The sequence below is a fragment of the Musa acuminata genome, chromosome BXJ1-10 (genome assembly GCF_036884655.1).
Source record: "Musa acuminata AAA Group cultivar baxijiao chromosome BXJ1-10, Cavendish_Baxijiao_AAA, whole genome shotgun sequence".
Taxonomy (NCBI): Eukaryota; Viridiplantae; Streptophyta; class Magnoliopsida; order Zingiberales; family Musaceae; genus Musa; species Musa acuminata.
In genome coordinates, this window is record NC_088336.1 from 1,195,870 (window position 1) to 1,220,521 (window position 24,652).

Sequence of the window (24,652 nt, forward strand, 5' to 3'; positions counted from 1 at the left end):
AGTATATTTTATTAAAAAAAGAGCATGCCCTTTTAAATATTAATTTTAAAAAATTTAGGCATGATAATCCTTCTTTGCCTCTATACACTAAGTGTGAAAACTTTGAGGCACTTAAGAAGGAAATCTTGCTACTCAAAGAAACTTTAGAAAAATTTGAGATTGATAGCAAGTTCTTGAACATGATCCTTGCCAATAAGGGTCATGTTCATAGAATAGGCGGAATCAGATTTGTGAGTAGCTCTCACCAAAATCCAACCACCTTTGTTAAAGGCCCTACCTTGCATGTATCACCCGGCACCAAATGTAACTTTTGTTACAAACTCGGACATGTTGCTCATAAATGTCCATTTAAGAGGTATAGTCCATATAAGTTAATTTGGATCCCTAAAGGAACCTTAAATGACTCAATGCAAAATGATAAGTTAGGTAAATCTATTTATGAGGAACCCAAGGTAAAATGGGTAGCTAAAAGAAAACTTCATTTCTTATAGATTTAAAGTTTTCATATATAAATGTTTTATTTTGAATGAAAAATATACCTTAGGTAAATTTGATGTAAAACCCGATTAAGGAATTTTTCTTGGCTATTCCTTTGTTTCTAAAGCATTTCGTATCTTTAAGAAAAGAACTTTGATTATAGAAGAAACTATTCATGTTGTTTTTAATGAAATTTCTGAAGTTAAGAAAAATGATTTTGATGATGATCTAAAATTTGATACTTTGAATTTAAATGAATCCTTTTCTCCATCTAGCAAATTGGATGCATCTTCTTCCGAACCTTCTTTGCCGAAGGACTAGAGGAGGGGATTTCTCAAGTGATTGCTATAGTGTTTTCTCACTTTTAAGTTCTTTGTGCTTGTGTATGTTAACCAGGGATGAGAGAGGTATTTATAGGCTCCAAATGTATTTAAACTTAGAGCCAAAACTAGTCTCATCTCGGGTCTTCTGGGTACTAGCAGTACCATCGCCAGTACTGGGCAGTAGCACTACCTACAGCACTAACACTGGGCAGTACCATCGTCGGTAACACTGGGCAATACCACCGCCCAGTCTAGCAGTACCATCGCCTAGTCTGGCGGTACCACCGCTTGGGAGACTGTGTTTGTGCAGTACCATCGCCTAACAGTCTCGGAGATTGAGTTTGAGCGGTGGTACCACCCAATGGTAGGGTGTTTACGGTACCACTAGTTTGGGTCACTGTTTGGGCTTTTCACTTGGCCCAATATAGCCCAACTAGCCCTTAATTGAGTTAGCCTAAATCTAACCCAATTGTACCTAAAATCTACTTCAATCTAGATAATTATTACAAAGCTAATCAAATGTTGTCCAGCATGTCACTGGTTTATCGACGCCTCGTCCGATTCTTTGGCGCATCATCCTCTCTTGTGGCCTATTACCTAATCGGTCAGTTAACCTCCATAATTCCAATTTACTTAGCATAATTTTTGCTCTTATTGGCCCAATGTCTGAACCCATGGCCCGAAGCCTTCTGCCGATATATCGATCGATCTTCCGGCTCGACGTCCAATCTTCTGACATGTTCTACTCCAGCCCAACATGATTCTTCCTACTTTAATTGTCTCTCCTTGATCGAAGCTTCCTATGTCACTCAAAACGTAGATCAGATCATAAACACTATCAATTGGTTTTATCATCAAAATCTGAGATTCAATAATCTCTCCCTTTTTTATGATGATAATCAATTGATGACGAAGTTAATCTTAACTCCCCCTATCAATATGTCATATTGATAGAACCTTGAATTCAAATTAAATTCAAGTCAAAGCAAATTTAATCATAAATATTTGTAACACATTATATGCATATCATTGCATTGCATGCATCATTATCATAAGTTTTGCATTCATCATCATAAATATTTTAAATCGTCATAGTATCAAAATATTAAAGTATATTACATCCTACCATATATGATTCTCATATCATTATATCTTCTCCCCCTTTGTCATCAACAAAAAGGAGAAGTGCAACTATCAAGTTTTAGAAATATGTAAGTTTGCAAATTTTGCTTCTTGAGATAGGCAAGCTAGCAATTTTGCTTCCTAGCAAGATTTTCTCCTTTCAATTTATAAGCTCGCAAATTTAGCAAGTGTTACATCGTATTAGAACATACAAGCTAGCAAATTTTGATCATTTTAGAGCACGCAAGCTGGCAAATTTTACACATATGAAAGTTAGCAAAATTTTAACTTAGCAAACATTGCTTCTCTTGAGATTGACAAGATAGCACTTCTTGCTTCTCTTTTGAGATGAGCAAGCTAGTAAGTTTTGCTCCCCCTTTGTCATTGTCAAAATGAAGGGATGGTTACAATAGTGCATAACTTTTTTCATTACATTATTTTTCAAATCATCAATTAAAATATATCAAGAAAAATTAATATGATGATGAGATATACAATTCATGAAGACAAATTGTGAATATCTAAGAGACAAATTATGATTCTTTTGGATAGCAAAAAGAAGAATCATATTAAACAATCTTGAGTCATAAGAATCTCAAGTTGTCAAGATCATGATTTATATATTAAAGAAATATCTCAAGTTATAATTCAAAAATTCATAAGAAAAAATCATGATTCATTTGACAAAAAGATTGTCAATTCATGCATTTGAATAAATATTTTTAAACCATCATCACTTCAACTTATCATGCATAATTTCAAAATGTATAATCATCAAACATGATACAAATATTTATTTTCAAAACATTCATCATTATTTTTAACTCATTCAATTTGTCAAATCAATAAAGTCACTTTCAAAAGATTCAAAATGAAATAAAGAGATTTATCAATCTCTTGAAATGCTAGTGATTTCTTTTCTCCCTTTTGTCATTGTAAATAAGAAAGAAGAAGAGGGAAATAATATAATGGTGCAATTCATTTCTTTCTTACATCAATCCTCTAAGCATCACATAAATACAAAAGTAATTATATGAAAATCATGACTTGAAAGATTAAAGATCAAGAAAGATCAATTCGTAAATGATTCATCTTGACAAATCTTTTTTTTATAAATAACAAAAAGAAATCTCAGGAGATTAAATAGTCAATGATCTTCAGAGGTAATCTTATGTTATAAATTCTGAGAAATCAAGAGAAAAACTATGATTCATTTGGATAAATCTCAATAAGAAGGAATGATATGAGAATACATAATAAAAAATCTTGATTCATAGAAGATTTCAAGTTATAAATCTCGAAAAATCAAGATCATGATTTTGATAAAACCCATTAAATTCAAATCATCAAAATCACTTTTCTTAATTCAAGAAATAAAATAAAATAGATTCATCACTAACAATCACTTGTTGAAAAGAAAAAAGGAAAAGCTTTAGAGATATTTTCAAGAAACATACATTCTCCCCTTTTTATTTCAATTTAAGTGATTTATTTCATACAAGCATGCCTTTGTCTTTTATGCCAAACAAAAATATGCATCATCATTTAAAATCAAAAAAGCAACTTTCATTACGACAAAGATACGCTCATTAAGCATGATTTCAAACCATCATTACTTCAAATTATCTTTATATTATTACATAATTAAAGCATCAAGCATGGTTTCATTGAACATAAAGCATCTTCAATCAAAATAAAAAAACAATACGGAAATAATCAAGATATACATTATTACTTCTTAAAAACATACATAGGATTAATCTTATTAGGTGTACAAGCATTAGATTTAAATATAATATTTTATTCCCTTATCATAAAGAGATACAATTATCATAATCAATTTTTTTTATTTTTTAAAAGCACTAGAAAGAGAAGCATGATATTTTTTACCCTTTTTTTATTTTTCTACTAACTAATTTAAAAGCATCAAGTTATTTTAAAATAAACTAAGGGGGCTTTGGTTACCTCGTCGTTGAAAGCCATTAAGGCATAGTTCACCACCTTATCTTTGTTGGTTTACTTCTCATCTTCGGATGAGCTCGATTCATCCCAAGCCACCTTGAATACTTTCTTTTACTTTGATAGCTTCTTCTTTTTAAGTTCATTTTATTCTTTGATTCTTGTTCTAAGAACTTTTTAAGCTTTATTATGAGAAGTTCAAAGTCATCATCACTTGAGCTTTCACTCAAGTGGTCATCTTGAGTTCTAAGTGTCAAATCCTTCATATTCTTTGGAAGGTTGTTCTCGAGTTCTTCATATGCATTGCACGTAATTTCATAGGTCATCAAAGACCCAATAAGTTCTTCAATCGGAAAATGGTTCAAGTTCTTTGATTCTTGTACTATCGTTACTTTCGATTCCCAATTTTTAAAAAGAGATCTTAATATCTTGTTACAAGTTTAAAATTAGAAAAACTTTTACCAAGACTTTTTAAACCATTGACGACATTCGTAAAACGGGTGTATATATCTCCAACAGTTTGGCTTGGTTTCATATGAAACAACTCAAAATCATACATCAAAAAATTTATCTTAGAATCTTTAAATCTACTAGTACCTTCGTGTGTTATTTCAAGAGTGTCAAATATCGTATGTAGTTTCACAAATAGAAATCCGATTAAATTTATTTTTGTCTAAGGCGCAAAATAAAGTATTCATAGCTTTGGCATTCAAAGAGAAAGTCTTCTTCTCCAAATTATTTTAATTGTTCATTAGAAGAGAAGACATTTGAAATCCATTTTCAACGATATTCCATAAATTCAAATATAAAGAAAGAAAGAAAACTCTCATTCGAGTTTTCCAATATGTATAGTCCATCCCATTGAACATTGGAGGACGACTGATAGAGTGACTCTCTTGAAATCTGAAAAGAGTCATTTCTCTTGGTTGTTAAACCAAATGAGAAAGAATGTGGCTTTGATACCAACTATTAGGATTGAGTCAACACTAAGTCGGGGGGTGAATTAGTGCAGCAGATAAGAATGATGTCGATTCGAAAATCTTTCGTTTGATGAAAACCGATATAGGAAATGTATTTAACTTGAAAGCTTTCGTAAGAATGTAATAAGAAAGTAAAGCAAGTAAGGCAGTTTGCAGTAAAGGTAAATTACATAAATAGAAATATAAACCGAGTTTTATAGTGGTTCGGTTACCGTGACCTACATCCATTCCCGATTCCTATTCTGTCGAGGCCATCGGCATCCACTAACGATCTTCTTTCAACAGGCGAAGATCAACTACCCTTTTACACTTCTCCTTTTCATAGGTTTAGGAGACAAGCTTTTACAAGCACTCCTTCCTAAACAGAATTCTAAACTTTAGGAATATAGGAGGGGATTTCTCAAGTGATTGCTATAGTGTTTTCTCACTTTTAAGTTCTTTGTGCTTGTGTATGTTAACCAAGGATGAGAGGGGTATTTATAGGCTCCAAATGGATTCAAACTTGGAGCCAAAACTAGTCTCATCCTGGGTCTTCCAAGTACTAGCGATACCATCGCTAGTGTTGGGCAGTACCATGGCCTACAACCCTACCACTGGGCGGTACCATCATCTAGTCTGGCAGTACCATCACTTGGGAGACTATGTTTGGGTGGTACCACCCCCCAGACTGGTGGTACCACCGCTTGACAGTCTCGAAGATTGAGTTTGGGCGGTACCACCGCCCAAACTGGCGGTATCACCAATTTGGGTCACTGTTTAGGCTTTTCACTTAGCCCAATACAGCCCAAACTTGGGCCCAATTAACCCCTAATTGAGTTGGCCCAAATCCAACCCCATTACGCTTAGAACCTACTTCAATCTAGATAATTATTACAAAGCTAATCAAACCTCCGCATCATCCTCTCTTGCAGCATATTGCTCGATGAGCTAGTTGACATCCGTAACTCCGATTTCCTTGGCACAATTTTTACTTTTCTTAGCCCAATGCCCGAACCCTTGGCCCGAAGCCTTCTGTCGATATGTCGATTGATCCTCCGGCTTGACGTCCAATCTTCTGACATGTTCCACTCTGGCCCAACATGATTCTTCTTTCTTTAATTGTCTCTCCCTGATCAAAGCTTCCTACATCATTCAAAATGTAAATCAGATCATAAAAACTATCAATTGGTTTTATCATCAAAATCTGAGATGCAACCATTCCTGCATATAATGGCAAGAAATTTGAGCAAAATTATGTGATTCTAAAATTGTAAACCTTATTAGAAAGTTGAGTTCCCTCCTCCTAAAGCTTAGAGAGTTTTCTAAGGGAGGTATAAAGGTTGTCTCCTAAACCTGTGAAAAAGAGAAAGTGTAAAAGGATAGTTAATCTTCACCCATTGAAAGAAGATCGGTTAGTGGATTCCGATGGCCTCAACAGAAGAGGAATCAGGAGTGGATGTAGGTCACGACGATCGAACCACTATAAAACTCAGTTTGCATTTACTTTAAGCTTTTACTTTCATTGCAAACTGCTTGACTTATTCACTACGCTTCCATACACTTTCAAGTTAAACATTTTTGGATATCGATTTTTATCGTATGAAGAATTTCAAATCGATGATTTTATCACTGCATTAATTCACCCCCCTCTTAGTGTCATTCATGATCCTAACATGTCATACTCTCCTAGATTTCTCAACATTTCCTACACTGATTTTAATCTCTAATTTCACCTTGATTTTGGATTATTTAAAATATTTTGGCCTTGCACCTGAAACCTATCTCGTTTAGATATGAACTATGAATATGAATTTTTTTTAGATTATGACCTTTTTACGTTGTTTTAGCTATAACTCTTTATACTAAATTCTGATTTGGACAAAGCTTACTTCATTTGAAAGGATACTTGTAAGCCTTTCTTTTTATAGCTTAGTTGAAGGATTTAGAGTATAAATACCTATCTAGACATTTATTTCAATTAACCCTATGGATTCTATAAAATATAGATGATGTTCTCTAATCTTTTGTTATTAAATTGCTTGTAATTCTCTGTTGTAAATCCTAATTCATATCAAACTTAATTATTTAAAAACTAGACTCATATAACCTTCTTTCCATACCTTGATTGAAAGATTTGGAGTTTTAAAAGACCTCTCACCTATGGAATTTTGGAATAGTAAGTTTAGTTTTACGACGACATGAACTTATGGTATATGATTAGTTTTGTGATTGTATAGATTCTTATACTAGTGGACTTATAAGTGTGGTTAATATTTTGTTAAGTTGACTTTAGGTTTCATGAATTATTAAGTGATGAGATGTATGATTATTAACTGTACAGGTTGTATAGATTGTTAGGATCAAGAGCTAGCACTAAGAGGGGGGGTGAATTAGTGTAGCGGTAAAAATTACGTTAGTTCAAAATCTCATTGCGATTAAACCCATTTCGGAAGATGTTAACTTGAAAGCATACGGAAGAGTGTAGTAGATGTAAAGCAAGTAAAGAATGACAATTTGCAGTAAATGATGTTCCTTTTCCGTCAAGACCATTAGCATCCACTAATGATGTTCCTTTAATAAGCAAAGATCAACCTCCTTCTTACAACTCTATTATCCTTTTGCAGGCTTAGGAGAGAACCTTTACACCACCACTTACTCCTCTCTCAAACTATACTAACACTTAGATCTTTGAGAGGAGTTCACAAAAGATTACAGCAGCGTTTTCTTTCTTTTTCACTCTTAATTTTTATGTGTGTTAACCAAGGATGAGAGGGGTATTTATAAGCCTCAAGTTGATTCAAACTTGGAGCCTAAAAAGGTCTCATCCCGGGTTTCCTAGGTCTTGGCAGTACCACCGCCTGTGCTGGGCGATACCACCTCCTGCAGCACTGACACTGGGTGGTACCACCACCTAGTGTGGCGGTACCACCGTCTGGGAGACTATGTCTAGGTGGTACCAACGCCCAGACTAGCGGTACCACCTCTTGACATAGTCTCGGAGACTATGCCTATTGAATCTCGTATTTTGATGATGAAACCACTTGATATATATTTATGATTTAATCTACATTTTGAGTGACGCAGGATACTTCAATCAGGATGAGACAATTAAAGTAGGAAAATCATGTTAGGCCGGAGGAACATGTCAGAAGATTGGACGTCGGGCCGATGGATCGGTCGACGTATCAACGTATCGACAGAAGGCTTCGAGCCGTGGACTCGGGCATCGGGCCAAGAAGAGTGGGTATTATGCCAAGGATATTGGAGTTGTGGAGTCAACTGACCGATTGGGCAATAGGTCGTAGGAGAGGACGATGCGCCGAAGAATCGGATGAAGCGTCGAGGGACAAATGACATGCCGGACAACTTGATTAATGCTTAGTATTAATTGTCTAGATCGAAGTTTGTTTTACATATGCAGGATTAACTATGATAGAAGTAAGACATGCAGCAAGAGTTGCGCCGAAGTCAAGACCATGAACACGTTGGGGGTTCGAGAGTTCGACGGAAGTCCAAACGGTCATCGGAGGTTCTACGGGAACAAATCCGAGAAGTCCAGGAGTTTGCCAAAGAAGCTCATCGAAACTCGCCAAGTGGATCGTCAAAAGTCCAGGAGATTTGTCGGAAGTCCGCTGGAGCATCGCTGAGGGTTCGTCGGATGTTCACCGAAAGTTCGCCGGAAGCTCGCTATAAGAAGTGATTGATGCACCGGAGCAAGTTGCAGTAAATGTCTTAAGAAATATCGTAGTTAGCATGTAGATTAAGCTAGGAATGAGAGGTGATCCCATTAACTTAATTTGGGAGCAATTGGGTCGTTGACAGACCCAAATTGGGCCGAATGGATCAGCCCATTCGGACCCAGATTTCCTGGCCGATAGTGGAACTGCTTGGGTCAACGGTGGCACCGCCCAGGAGCTCAGTTTCCCAGGAAAACTGGGCAGTGGAACCGCCCCAGTCAAGTGGTGGCACCGCTTGGGCTCAGTCTCCAACCAAGACTGGGTGGTGGAACCTCCCCAGTCAGGCGGTGGCACCGCCAGAGCTCGATCTCCGAGCTCTATCAGGCGGTCGTACAGTCTAGTCTGACGGTCATACCGCCAAGACCCCGGAAATCTGAGAGATGACATTTTTTAGCTCCAAATTCAAACCAGTTTGGGGCCTATTTATACCCCACCCTTTCCTGCATAAAGGGCACCGAAAATCCAATCTTACTCTATGATTTTTAGAGCTCAAAAGTGTTGTATAAGCTAAAAGTTCTCTTCCCTCTTTTTTTCCAAGTTTCGATCATTCAAGAGAGGAGTGAAAATTCTATAAGGGTTGTCTCCTAAGCTCGTGAGGAGTGAAACTATAAAAGTGTGGTTGGCCTTCACCTATTGAAGGAAGGCCTCTAGTGGACGTCGGTGACCTCGTCGGAGGAGGAAGCCAAAAGTGGATGTAGGTCAAGATTGACCGAACCACTCTAAAATTGCGGTGCTCTCTGGTTTGCATTTCTTCTTGTTGCTTACCTTACTACAAACCTCCATATGTGCTTTACTTCCTTATTACTTTTGCTGCAATCCCTTACGAACTCGCTTTCAAGTTAAGTTTCCGAAAACGATTTTACGTCGGAAGTAATTTCATCGTACGAATGCAGTTTTAATCGTCGAAAGTTTTTTCGCTGCACTAATTCACCTGCCCCCCCCCCCCCCCTCTTAGTGCCCTTGATCCTAACAATTGGTATAAGAGCCACGGTTTTCTATTTTGGTTTAACACCCATATAGAAATGGCTCTTTTTGGCATCCAAGAGGGTCACTCTCTCATTCATCCTCCCTTCTTTAATGGGACGGACTACACTTATTGGAAAACTCGAATAAGAGTTTTCTTGCTTTCGTTGGATTTAAATTTATGGAATATTATCGAGAACGGTTTTCGAATGTCTTCTCTTCCAATGAACCATTGGAATGATTTGGAGAAGAAGATGTTTTCTTTAAATGCTAGAGCTATTAATGCTCTATTTTGTGCCTTAGACAAAAACGAGTTTAATCGGGTTTCTATGTGCGAAATGACTTTTGATATTTGGCGCACTCTTGAAATCACACAAGAAGGCACAAGTAGTGTAAAAGATTCTAAAGTAAATTTTTTAATGTATGATTTCGAACTTTTTCGAATGAAGCCGAGCGAAACCATTGTTGACATGTACACCCGTTTTACGGATGTCGTCAATGGTTTAAAAGCTCTTGGCAAATGTTTCTGGAATTTTGAACTTGTTAGTAAAGTTTTACGATCACTTTCTAAAGCTTGGGAATAAAAAATAATGGCAATACAAGAAACAAAAGATTTAAATATTTTTCCACTTGAAGAACTTATCGGTTCATTGATGACATATGAAATGGTGCGCAATGCACATGATGAACATGATGAACAAAACCACCTTCTAAAGAACAAGAAGGATTTGGGACATAGAACATTTGAAAACCACTCGAGCATAAGCTCAAGTGATGGTGAACAAGAACTACTCACTAAGAAATGTAAAAAATTAAAGAAACAAAAATTTAAGAACAAAAAGAACGGAACTATTTGCTTTGAATGCAAGAAGAACACAAAGTGGGATGAATCAAGCTCCTCCGAAGACGAGGAGAAAATTAAGAAAGGCGAGGTGGCAAACTACGCCTTAACGACATTCAACGATGAGGTAATCAATACCCCCTTAATTTATTTCGAAATTACTTGATGTTTTTCATGAGGCATTTTCTTTTTTAGAACTTTTTTTTTTTAAATTGCATGTTTTATGTTAATGGAATAAAATGTTAGGATCGGAGCGGCACTAAGAGGGGGGGGTGAATTAGTGCAGCGGATTAAAACTTCGATTTCAACAAAATCTTTCGTACGATAAGAACGGAACTTGAAAAGTTTAACTTGAAAGCGTATTCTTAAAGTTGCGCAGCAAGGGTAATAAGGAACTAAAGCAGTAAGAAGATTTGCAGTAATGTAAATGACGATAATAAATTGCAAACCAGAGATTACGCCGATTTTTAGAGTGGTTCGGTCAAATGACCTACTCCACTTGCGATGCCCCTCTTCGATGAGGCTCCCACCTTCCACTAGCAAATCTCTTGAAATGGAAGGGTAAACCCCTCTTACAACCTTTTACAAGCAGCTCAACCTCTTACAAATTTTCAATAAGAAAGGAGGAGGAGAACTCTCTAGCAAATTGAAAACAAGACTTGCTAAGACTTTCTAAGACTTTTCTCTCAATCAAAATGCTTCTCAAAAGTTGTAACCTCAGCTGAGATTTGAGGGGTATTTATAGGCCTCAAGAGGATTCAAATTTTGGGCTCCAAAATTTGAATTCTCTTAGGGTTCCCGGTTTTGGAGGTGCCACCGCCCAGCCAGGCGGTGCCACCGCCCAGTGCTCGGGTGCTGGACGGTGCAACCGCCCAGCCAAGAGGTGTCACCGCCCAGCTCTCGGGTGCTGGGCGGTGCCACCGCCTAGCCAGGCGGTGCCACCGCCTAGCACTCCGATTTCACTGGTTTGGCTTAATTTAAGCCCAAACCATATCTGACTTTGGGCCCAGTTGGCCCCTAACCAGGATATAGGATTATCTCTTAATCCTAATCCTAATTACAAGTGAACTACATAACAAAAACACATCCTAAGCAAGTTTTTTAACCGCGAACGTCGAGTCTTGTTCCGGCGAGCTTTCCGACGAACTTCTTCCGACGGACTCCCTATAAGCTCCCAATCTTTGTGATGACTTTAACGAGTAGCCGAGCCTTCTCGGTGATCTCCGCGAGCCTCCGACGATTTCTTCGGCGAACTTCCGACACGTTCCCGATTTCTTCTCGGTTGGTTCCGGCAGCATCTCCGGTGATTCTTCGGTCTCTTAAACGTCCATCGAGCTCGACTCCGGTATCCTTGCTTTATGTTTTCTGGTAATCGTAGTTAATCCTGCACACTTAACTCAATAATATGGATTAGATCAATTAAACCATCAATTGATTATATCATCAAAATCCGAGATTCAACATAAAATGTTAGATTTAAATCTAATGATCACATGTATGTTTTTCTTGAGAAGAAAAATGTGTATCTTGATGATTTCTGATTTTGATTGAAACCATGCTTGATGTCTTAATGAAAATATTAAGAAGTTTAATATCATGCTTAATGATGATGCACGGCTATTTTATGGAAAACTAAGCATGAAAAGATAGATTCACCTAAAAAGAAAAATGCATGACTACAACAAATAATAAAATGATTTTGGTTGAAAATACCTTATGCTCAATGAAGCCATGATTGATGAATATGCTTTATGTTAAACATAACTCCCCCTATCTATATGCCATATTATGAGAAGATAAAAAGTACTTGAATTCCATCCCATTGGATTCAAGCTTAACCCGATAAGTTCTAATCGTAGAACTTATCGTTATCCTCATTACACAATAGTAAGCACGAAACTTCGATGAAAATCATAAGTCAAATAATATGGGACAATTGTTACTACGATAGGAGATAAAGATTTTCAACATGAATTTCATGATATCGATGTAAGGCATGCTTTCAATATGATAAATCAATCTTGTGATATTCTCAAGGATTTTGCAAGGCATATAAGACATTCATATCACACAAGCTTTTGCAATTCATATAAGTCATGCTATTAAAATAATACAAGTCATCACTTTTCTCCCCCTTTGTCATCAACAAAAAGGGAATGAGACTTGAAGCACATAATTTATCATACAAAGATTTTATCATTGATCATACATCACTCATCTATATTATCATTGATCATACAAAGATTTTATCATTCAAAATTAAGTATGCTAAAATATTTACGCAGAGTTCATCTTAAAGGAAAATTTAGCATTCATCCATATTATCAAATCTCTTCTTTTTATAAATAACAAAAATTGTAGATGTACAAAGAAGAGATTGGGATAAGAAAAAAAATTTTAAGTAGTAACTCTAATAAGTCAAGATCATAATTCGAATACAAATCCATTCAAATTCAATTCATCAACTTGAAACTCATAATCAAGCCATCAAAATCAATTTCGAGATTCAAAATATCATAAAATCATTAATCTTGATCAGATGGAAGCGGTGTTTGACTCAAGATAGGATAAGATAATTTAACAAGTCACCGAGGAACGGAGAGAGAATGAAAAACTTTACAGAAAATCCATTCAAACAAGTTTATTCTTAGGGACAATTTAACATACCTAATTCCCTTCTAATGAATTCAAATTGGTCTTCATTCAAAGCTTTTGTAAATATATCTGCTAATTGATGCTTTGTGTCAATGAATTCTAGAACAACATCATTGTTAAGGACATGATCGCGTATGAAATGATGCATAACGTCGATGTGCTTAGTTCTAGAGTGCTGAATTGGATTTTTAGTAAGACATATGGCACTAGTATTATCACATTTTATGGGAATGTTTTTAAAGTGAATTCCATAGTCTTCTAATGTATTTTTCATCCAAATGACTTGTGCACAACATGCACTTGCAGCAATGTATTCGGCTTCCACCGTAGATAGTGCAACTGAATTTTGTTTCTTGGAAGTCCAAGAAACAAGTGCATGTCCTAAAAATTGGCATGTTCCGGATGTACTTTTTCTATCTATCCTGCATCCGCCAAAATCGGCATCTGCATAAGCTATTAGATCGAATTTTTCTGATTTTGGATACCACAATCCTAAATTTGGAGTTCCTTTAAGATACCTAAATATTCTTTTAACACTCTTTAGATGAGATAATTTAGGATTAGATTAAAACCTAGCGTAAAGTCCTACACTAAACATAATATCCGGTCTAGTTGCGGTAAGGTAGAGTAGACTACCTATCATTCCCCTATATGTTTTTTGATCGAAATTTTCACTATTTTCATCCATATCTAACTTAGTCGCTGTACTCATAGGGGTGTTTATTGCTTTTGAATTATCCATGTTAAATCGTTTTAACAATTCTAATGTATATTTGGATTGGTTAAGAAATATACCATCACTAAGTTGTTTGATTTGTAATCCTAAAAAGAAAGTTAATTCACCCATTAAACTCATTTCAAATTCATGACTCATACATTTGGCAAATGATTCACATAGTGATTCATCCGAAGAGCCAAAAATAATATCGTCAACATAAATTTACACAATAAGAAAATTATTTTCAAAATGTTTAATAAACAATGTAGTATCAACCTTGCCTTTGGTAAAATTATTTAAAATAAGAAAGGAACTAAGCCTTTCATACCAAGCTCTAGGAGCTTGTTTCAAGCCATAGAGAGCTTTAGTCAATTTGAATACATGATTAGGAAGAAGAGAATTTTCAAATCCGGGAGGTTGTTCGACATATACTTCTTCGGAAATAAAACCATTCAAGAAAGCACTTTTAACATCCATTTGAAATAGTTTAAAATTATTACTACTAGCATAGGCAAGGAGCATCCTTATGGCTTCTAATCGAGCCACGGGAGAAAGGTTTCTTCGTAATCGATACCTTCTTCTTGGTTGAAACCTTTGGCCACTAATCTAGCCTTGTTTCTAACCACGATACCATTTTCGTCTTGCTTGTTTCTAAAGACCCACTTAGTACCTATGACTAAGTGGTCACTTGGTCTAGGAACAAGCTTCCATACCTTATTCCTCTCAAATTGGTTCAATTCTCCTTGCATTGCAATGACCCAAAAATCATCTTTTAAGGCTTCGTCAATGCATTTAGGTTCAATTTGAGAAAGGAAAGCGGCGTTAGCACAAAAATTCTTGAAAGAAGAACGAGTTTGAACCCCTTTTGTTGTATCTCCTATAATTAGCTCCTTTGGATGAGCATCTACATACTTCCATTCTTTGGGTAAAGAAATTTCGGAAGAAGATGCATTCAAATGGCTATTTTGAGGAGGGGGTTCGTTTAAATTCAAATTATCAAAACCAAGATCATCATCAAAATCATTTTTCTTTAAATAAGAAATTTCATTAAAAACTACATGAATAGACTCTTCTATTACTAAGGTCCTTTTGTTAAAGACACGAAAGGCATTAGAAACGGAGGAGTAACCAAGAAAAATGCCTTCATCGGATTTAGCATCAAATTTACCTAGGGCATCCTTTTCATTTAAAATGAAGCATTTACAACCAAAAACTTTAAAATAAGAAATATTTGGTTTTTTGTTATTCCATAATTCATAGGGAGTTTTTGATAGAGATGGTCTTATTAGGACCCTATTCATGATGTAACAAGCCGTATTTACGGCTTCGGCCCAAAAATATTTGGGTAAACTATGTTCATTTAACATAGTTCTTGCCATTTCTTGTAGGTTTCTATTTTTCCTTTCAACTACTCCATTTTGTTGAGGATTTCTTGGAGTTGAGAAGTTATGATTGTACCCATTAACTTCGCAAAAATTTTGAAAGTCACGATTTTGGAATTCACCACCGTGATCACTCCGAATTGATGAAATCATGAAGCCTTTTTCATTTTGAGTGAGTTTACAAAACTTAGAGAAACACTTGAAGCAATCACTTTTGTGAGCTAAGAAATAGGTCAAAGTGTATCTAGAGTAGTCATCCACAATCACAAAAGCATATTTGCTTCCACCTAGACTTGTTGTATCAATTGGTCCAAATAAGTCCAAATGGATCAATTGTAATGGTCTAGTGGTGCTAATTTGATTTTTTGGTTTGAAGCTTGTTTTTATTTGTTTGCCTAGTTGACATGCATCGCATACCTTATCCTTAATAAACTTCATATTCGGAATCCCTCGTACTAATTCTTGAGATGAGATTTTAGATATTGTTTTCATGCTTGCGTGACCTAATCTCCTATGCCAAAGCCAAGCATCATTATTTACGGCGGAGAAACATATTTCATTACCTAGTTCATCAAGATTGATGGTATAGACATTATTTTGTTTTAAAGCAATCATAGTCATGTTATGATTTGGTTTTTCAATAATGCACATATTTGATTCAAATCTAACGATATAACCTTTATCGCATAGTTGACTAATACTCAAGAGATTATGTTTTAATCCATCAACTAGTAAAACATCATCAATGGAAAAACTAAATTTGTTACCAATAGTTCCCTTGCCAATGATTTTGCCTTTGTTGTTGTCTCCGAAGGTGACGTACCCTTCTTCTTTGCTAGTGAGCATAGAGAAATGAGATGGATCTCCAGTCATATGTCTTGAGCATCCACTATCGAGATACCATCTCTTGCTCCTAGCTTGTGGGTTTGTCTACAAAAGAGGATGATTTTTAGGTACCCATTTGATTTTGGGTGCCTCAAAAATTGACCCACTAACCTTGTTATTTATTTTTGAATCCTTTATAGTTCCTTTAGGAACCCATATTAATTTTTGTGAACTAATTTTCCTAAATGGACATTTGTAGGCAATATGTCCGGATTTGCAACAGAAGTTGCCTTTCATATAAGAGGAAACATGTAATGTAGGTCCTTTTATGAAAGTGGTAGGATTTTGATGTAATCCTTTTACAAATCCAATTCCATTTCTATTTGCGATGTGACCCTTGTGTGCAAGGATCATATCTAATCCTTTGCTACCAACCTTAAACTTGTTTAAGGTTTCCTTAAGAAGCAAATTTTCATTTTTTATTGCTTCTAAATGCTCACACTTAGAGCATGGAGGAGTTTGAAGACTATCAAACTTATCTTGTAGCAAAGCATGCTCTTTCTTTAAGATACTTAACTTCTTGCTAACAGTTCTACATTCATCAAATAATTCATGAAAAGCGATAGAGAGTTCTTCAAAAGATAAATCTTCATTAAATAAATCACATACCTCTTCTTCTAAAGCCATTAGCGCATAATGAGCAACTTGCTCGGTGTTGGACTCCTCTTCTTCGGACGCGCTTGAATCATCCCATGTTGCCTTGAGCGCCTTCTTCTTTGATGTCCTCTTTTTGGCTTGAGGACAATCGTTCTTGTAGTGTCCCGGTTTTTTGCATTCATAGCAAATCACTTGGTCCTTCTTTTGTTCAAATTTATTTTTTATATTATTTTTAAGTTTGTTCTTTCTTAAATATTTTTTAAATTTTTGAGTCAAAAGTGCAATGTCATTGTCACTGTCCTCATCACTTGATGTTCCTTTCAAGTGGTCTTCTTGTGATTTGAGTGCCATATCCTTCCTGTTCTTTGGAAGGGGGTTCTCGATCTCGTCATGAGCTAGACATGTCATTTCGTAGGTCATTAGAGACCCAATGATTTCTTCAAGAGGGAATGCTTTAAGGTCTTTGGCCTCTTGAATGGCCGTAACTTTTGGATCCCAACTTTTAGGGAGGGATCTTAAGATATTAATTACTAGTTCAAAGTTAGTAAAATCTTTACCAAGAGCTTTGAGTCCATTGATGACATCCGTAAACCGGGTGTACATGTCTCCGATGTGTTAGGATCGAGAGCACTAAGAGGGGGGAGGTGAATTAGTGCAGCGGAAATCTTTCAGCGATTAAAAACGAAAGCTGCGTTCGTTCGATAAAAACTATTTTAATGCAAAAGCCAATTCTAAGATTACTTATGATTAAGTGCAGTTTATGTCTAAACACAGTTTGCGTCTAAGCGCAATTTATGCAGTTTGCAGTTTGCGTCTAAATGCAGATTGCGTCTAAGCGCAGTTTGCATCTAAGCGCAGTTTGCGTCTAAGCTCAGATTGCGTTTAAGCGCAGTTTGCGTCTAAGCGCAGTTTACGTCTAAACTCAGATTGCGTCTAAGCGCAGTTTGCGTCTAAGCGCAGATTGCGTTTAAGCGCAGTTTGCGTCTAAGCGCAGTTTACGTCTAAGATCAGATTGCGTCTGAGCGCAGTGCAGTTTGCGTCTAAACGCAGTTTTACGTCTAAACACAGTTTTACGTCTAAACGTAGTTTTACGTCTAAACGCAGTTTATGTCTAAACGCAGTTTTACGTCTAAACGTAGTTTGCGTCTAAATGCAGTTTTACGTCTAAACGTAGTTTTACGTTTAAAAGTAGTTTACGTCTAAAACACAGTTTTACGTCTAAGCAGAATCAAGATGTAAACGTAAACTGCAAAGAAACTTGTTCGCAGAAATCAGTTTGCAGTTATAAACAGAATCAAGACGTAAATGTAAACTGCAAAGAAACTCGTTCGCAGAAATCAGTTTGCAGTTATAAACAAAATCAAGACGTAAACGTAAACTGCAAAGAAACTCGTTCGTAAAAGCGTAGAAGACAGTTTACAGTTATAAATAGAATCAAAACGTAAGTGTAAACCGTAATGTAGAGATCGTACGAAAACACCGATTTACGTCTGAATGCAGATTTGAAAAGAACAGAACTTAGAAACTTGTTCGTAAAAGCGCAGAGAGCAGTAGCTATGTAGGAGGTTTGCAGTAATGATAAAGTGCTCAAAATGAAAGCAAACCAGAGATTTAGAGTGGTTCGGTCAGTCTTGACCTACTCCACTTTTGGCTTCCTCCACCGACGAGGTCACCGACGTCAACTAGAAGCCTTCCTTCAATAGGCGAAGGCCAACTACCCTCTTACAGATTCACTCCTTTTGACGGGCTTAGGAGACAACCCTTACAGAAGTTTTCTCTCCTCTCTTTACAACTCAAACTTGAAGAATAGAAAGAGGAGAACTAGCAGTTTTGAGCTCTAAGAAACACAGAAAGATAGCAAGATTTCGAGTGTGTGTTCTGTGCTTTCAGTGCTGAATGGGTGGGGTATTTATAGGCCCCAACCCAGTTCAAATTTGGAGCTCAAAACGATCAAATCTTGGAATTCCGGGATCAGGTGGTTGCACCTCCTGACTGGAGAGGTTGCACCGCCTGGCAGAGCTCGAAGACTGAGCCCAGGCGGTGCCACCTCTTGACTGAGGCGGTTGCACCTCTCTGCCAGAGCTCGAAGACCGAGCTCAGGCGGTGCCACCTCTCTGTCAGGGAGGTTGCACCGCCCAGTCTTGCTCGAAGACTGAGCTCAGGCGGTGCCACCTCCTGGCTGGGGTGGTTGCACCGCCCAGTCTCGCTGGGAGGCTTAGCCTAGGCGGTGCCACCTCCTGGCTGGGGCGGTGCCACCTCTTTCACTATTTCAGCTCACTTGGTTTGGCTCCAAACATGGCCCAAACCTGTCCGAACTTGGGCCTAATTGGCCCCTACTTGGGTTATAGGATTAACACCTAATCCTAACCCTAATTAATGTGCTAACTATGATTTTAAAGACATTTTCTAAGCTATTACAAAGTCCGCAAGTCAAGACTTCTTCTGGCGAGCTTCCGACAAACTTCCGGCAGTCTTCCGATGAACTCTCGGAAACCATTCTGCGGACTCCCGGCAAGCTCCTAGACTTCACGATTTGTTCTTAGCGAGTTCCAACGAGCTTCTTCGGCAAGCTCCGATCTTTCTCGGCGAGCTCCGCGAACTCCCAACGAACCTTCGGACTTCCGTCGAACTCTCGAACTCGCAACAAATCCTTCGCGCTTGACTCTGACACTTTGTTTCGCTTTATGTCTTCATCGTTATCATAGTTAATCCTGCACAATTAAAACAAAACTTCGATCGAGACAATTAATCCTAAGCAATTAACCAAGTTGTCCGGCATGTCATTGGTCCCTCGACGCTTCGTCTGATTCTTCGGCGCATCGTCCTCTCCTGCGGCCTATTGCCCAATCGGCCAGTTGACTCCGTAACTCCGATATCCTTGGCACAATAACCGCTCTTCTTGGCCCGATGCCCGAGTCCACTGCCCGAAACCTTCTGTCGATACGTCGACCGATCTACCGGCCCGACGTCCAATCTTCTAACATGTTCCTCCGGCACAACATGATTTTCCTGCTTTAATTGTCTCATCCTGATCAAAGCATCCTGCGTCACTCAAAACGCATATTAAATCATAAACATATATCAAGTAGTTTCATCATCAAAATACGAGATTCAACAATCTCCCCCTTTTTGATGATGACAACCACTTGATGACAGAGTTAAACTTAACTCCTGGAGTTTAAACAAACTCCCCCTATCAATATGCCTTATTGATAGAAACTCTTAGATTCAAAAATCTAAGCAACATGTCATCATAAACGGAGTTAACCTTAACTCCCAGAGTTTAAACAAACTCTCCCTATCAATATGCCATATTGATAGAACCTTGAATTCAAACTGAATTCAAGTCATTGCAATATTCATCATGAATACTTGCAACACATCATTATGAACTTATGCATAAACTTATGCATAACATGTCATGTCATCAACATACTTCTCCCCCTTTGTCATCAACAAAAAGGAGAAGTACCACAATCAAGTGTTTATGATATTGATTCAACTCATTGCATGAAAAACATAATATCAAGTTTTATCATCATGCAGTTTTGAAACAAATGTTACATCATGCTTAGAACATTCAAGCTATCAAGTTTTAGATATGCAAGTTTTATAGCATACAAGATAGCACTTTTATAACATGCAAGCTAGCAATGTTGCAACATTTTAGAACTTGCAAGCTAGCAATTTAGAGATGTTCAAGAGGGCAACTCTTGCTTCTTGAAATATGCAAGTTGCAAGCTAGCAAATTTTTACGATATGCAAGTTTTGCTTCTTGAGATAGTCAAGATAGCACTTTTGCAATTTTTGTTTGGCAAGCTTGTGATGTTCAAGATAACAAGCTCTTTCTTCTCTTTTGAGAAGTGTCATTTTTGCTTTCGTTGCAAAGTGCAAGCTAGCAAAATGCCAAACTGGCAAGAGATAATGTTTTACATGAGGCAAGCAAACAATTTGGCAAGTGTTATATTTGCATCTTCTCTTTAGATGTGCAAGAAAATAAACAAGTTTTTGCATTTTCTTGACATTTCAAGCTAGCAATTATCGATGATGTTCAAGATAGCAATTTCTTCTCTTTTGTAATTTTTGCCTTTTTCTTGAATTGTGCTAGCAATCTATCTCCCCCTTTGTCATTGTCAAAAAGAAGGGAAAAAACCCTTTACATCAATTTCTAAACTATGACAAAGGTAAGTAATCATTCTTATTTGTGCATCATTATAGTTTCAATGCACAAATTCATTAACATTACATTTCATTTTTTTTTTATGCACGATACCGAAAAATCAATCATCATCATGAGCATATCAAACATGATATTCAAGCATTCATGATATATCATTTTGGCAACATAATCATAGATATTCAAACGATGGTATCTAAATGTCAGAATTCATTACATCCTATTATGCATGATCATTGACTCCTCATTTGTATTTCATGCATTATTTCATTTCATCTCATAAGCAATATCAAGAGGAGTTATTGGATGATGAGATAAATATTTTATGAATACACGGAATATCATAAGTGTTTCATGTATTCATATTATCACATGAAGCATATTATCATTTTTAAGATTCATAACATGAATAACGTTATTATTATTTCATCAAAATCAATTTCGAGATTCACACAATATCATGAAATCATTAATCTCGATAAGATGGGAAAAGCATTTTCTTTTTAAGTGATTCTTTTAACACATCATAAAAAAAAACTCATTCATAATTCAAGTGATTTACAAGATATCATAAATGAATTTATCACTTGTATTTCATCAAAATCAAGAACTCTAGAGATAGAAAATGATTGAAGCATTTAACATAATTGATGCATGATTCATATTTAAAGTGTATCTTATGTCGTAAATACGAATCAAGCATTTGTCAAATCTGAAATCATCCTCAAAATTACATTCAATAAATTCATGTATGACAAGCATAGATTTATTGAAAAATCAATAAGATAGAGGATTACATTTCAGGTGTTAATCAATTGTAGCATTTCATCATATGGTAAGATATCAATGCGTAAAACTGTGAAACAAGATTTTGTTTGATATCTTGATACAGGGCATATAGCAATGATAGCAATCATATATTTCTTGGTGATGCAAGCATGGGATAATCATAGCATAGTGTTTATAGCATCAATTCATATATTTCTCCCCCTTTTTTTTTTTTTTTTTTTTTAAGTGTTTCATCTTAAGTGATCGATTTCATATTAGTATGCCTTTTCATTTATGTCAAATGAAAACATGCATCAACGTTTAGGATCGTGAAATGAATTTCATCATAAAACCATCAATCACAAAAATCATCAAAATATACATTCTTGCTTCTCAAGCACATAAATAAGATTTAATCTCACTAGGTGTACAATCATTAGATTTCTATCTTGCATTAACATAAGACATGCAATTTTCATTATTATTTTCAAAATTACAAGCATGATCATATTTTTGCATTTTAATTAAAAATGTAATTTTCAAGAAAATTTAAAGAAAAAGAAAAATGCATCATGAAAAAATATCATGTAATTTCGAAGTAAATTAAAGGCATTTTGATTACCTCAGCGTCGAAAGGCGTAAAGGCATAGTTTGCCACCTCGCCTTTGTTAATTTTCTCCTCGTCTTCAGAGGAGCTCGATTCATCCCAATTTTTGTTCTTCTTCTTGCGTTCAAAGCAAGTAGTTCCGTTCTTTTTACTTTTTAATTTTTGTTTCATTTGTAGTTTAAGTTCACCATCACTTGAGCTTATGCTCGAGTGGTCTTCAAATGTTCTATGTCCCAAATCCTTCCTGTTCTTTGGAAGGTGGTTCTCAAGTTCTTCACGTGCATTGCACGTCATTTCATATGTGATCAATGAACCAATTAGTTCTTCAAGTGGAAATTGGTTCAAGTTTTTCGATTCTTGAATAGCAGTTACTTTTGAATCCCAAGTTTTAGAAAGTGAGCGCAAAACTTTGTTAACGAGTTCAAAATCCGAAAAGCTTTACCAAGTGATTTTAAACCATTGACGACATCCGTAAAACGGGTGTACATGTCAACAACGGTTTCGCTTGGTTTCATATGAAAAAGCTCGAAATCATGCAGTAAAATATTAACTTTCGAGTCTTTGACTCTACTAGTTCCTTCGTGCGTGATTTCAAGAGCGCGCCAAATATCAAAAGCCGTTTCGCACAAAGAAACCCGATTGAACTCATTTTTGTCCAAAGCGCAAAATAAGGCATTCATAGCCTTTGCGTTTAAAGAAAAATACTTCTTCTCTAAATCCGACCATTCGTTCATCGGTTTAGAGGGAAGTTGAAAACCGTTTTCAACGATATTCCATAAATCCAGATTTAGAGAAATCAAGAAAACTCTCATTCGAGTTTTCCAATAAGTGTAGTCCAATCCGTTAAAGAACGGTGGACGAAAGACCGAAAAGCCCTCTTGAAGAGCCATTTCTCTCGGGTGTAAATCCGAAATGAGAAATACCCCGCTCTGATACCAATTGTTAGGATCGAGAGCCCTAAGAGGGGGGGGGGGGTGAATTAGTGCAGCGGAAATCTTTCAGCGATTAAAAACGAAAGCTGCGTTCGTTCGATAAAAACTATTTTAATGCAAAAGCCAATTCTAAGATTACTTATGATTACACCTCTCTGCCAGAGCTCGAAGACCGAGCTCAGGCGGTGCCACCTCTCTGTCAGGGAGGTTGCACCACCCAGTCTTGCTCGAAGACTGAGCTCAGGCGGTGCCACCTCCTGGCTGGGGTGGTTGCACCGCCCAGTCTCGCTGGGAGGCTTAGCCTAGGCGGTGCCACCTCCTAGCTGAGGCGGTGCCACCTCTTTCACTATTTCAGCTCACTTGGTTTGGCTCCAAACATGGCCCAAACCTGTCCGAACTTGGGCCTAATTGGCCCCTACTTGGGTTATAGGATTAACACCTAATCCTAACCCTAATTAATGTGCTAACTATGATTTTAAAGACATTTTCTAAGCTATTACAAAGTCCGCAAGTCAAGACTTCTTCTGGCGAGCTTCCGGCAAACTTCCGACGGTCTTCCGATGAACTCTCGGAAACCATTCTGCGGACTCCCGGCAAGCTCCTAGACTTCACGATTTGTTCTTAGCGAGTTCCAACGAGCTTCTTCGGCAAGCTCCGATCTTTCTCGGCGAGCTCCGCGAACTCCCAACGAACCTTCGGACTTCCGTCGAACTCTCGAACTCGCAACAAATCCTTCGCGCTTGACTCCGACACTTTGTTTCGCTTTATGTCTTCATCGTTATCATAGTTAATCCTGCACAATTAAAACAAAACTTCGATCGAGACAATTAATCCTAAGCAATTAACCAAGTTTTCCGGCATGTCATTGGTCCCTCGACGCTTCGTTTGATTCTTCGGCGCATCGTCCTCTCCTGCGGCCTATTGCCCAATCGGCCAGTTGACTCCGCAACTCCGATATCCTTGGCACAATAACCGCTCTTCTTTGCCCGATGCCCGAGTCCACTACCCGAAGCCTTCTGTCGATACGTCGACCGATCTACCGGCCCGACGTCCAATCTTCTGACATGTTCCTCCGGCACAACATGATTTTCCTGCTTTAATTGTCTCATCCTGATCAAAGCATCCTGCGTCACTCAAAACGCATATTAAATCATAAACATATATCAAGTAGTTTCATCATCAAAATACGAGATTCAACACAATGGACTCACTTGGTTTCATTTGGAAAAGTTCGTAAGAGTGCACAAGGATGTTGATTTTGGACTCTTTCACTCGGCTAGTGCCTTCATGAGTGACCTCAAGAGTTCTCCAAATATCAAAAGCCGAATCACACATTGAAACACGATTAAATTCGTTTTTGTCTAATGCACAAAACAAGGCATTCATAGCCTTTGCATTTAAAGCAAAAACTTTCTTCTCCGATTCATTCCATTCGCTCATCGGAAGGGAAGATTTTTGAAATCCATTCTCAACAATAGACCAAAGCTCAAAGTCCATAGAAATGAGGAAGATCCTCATGCGAGTCTTCCAATATGTGTAATCCGACCCAT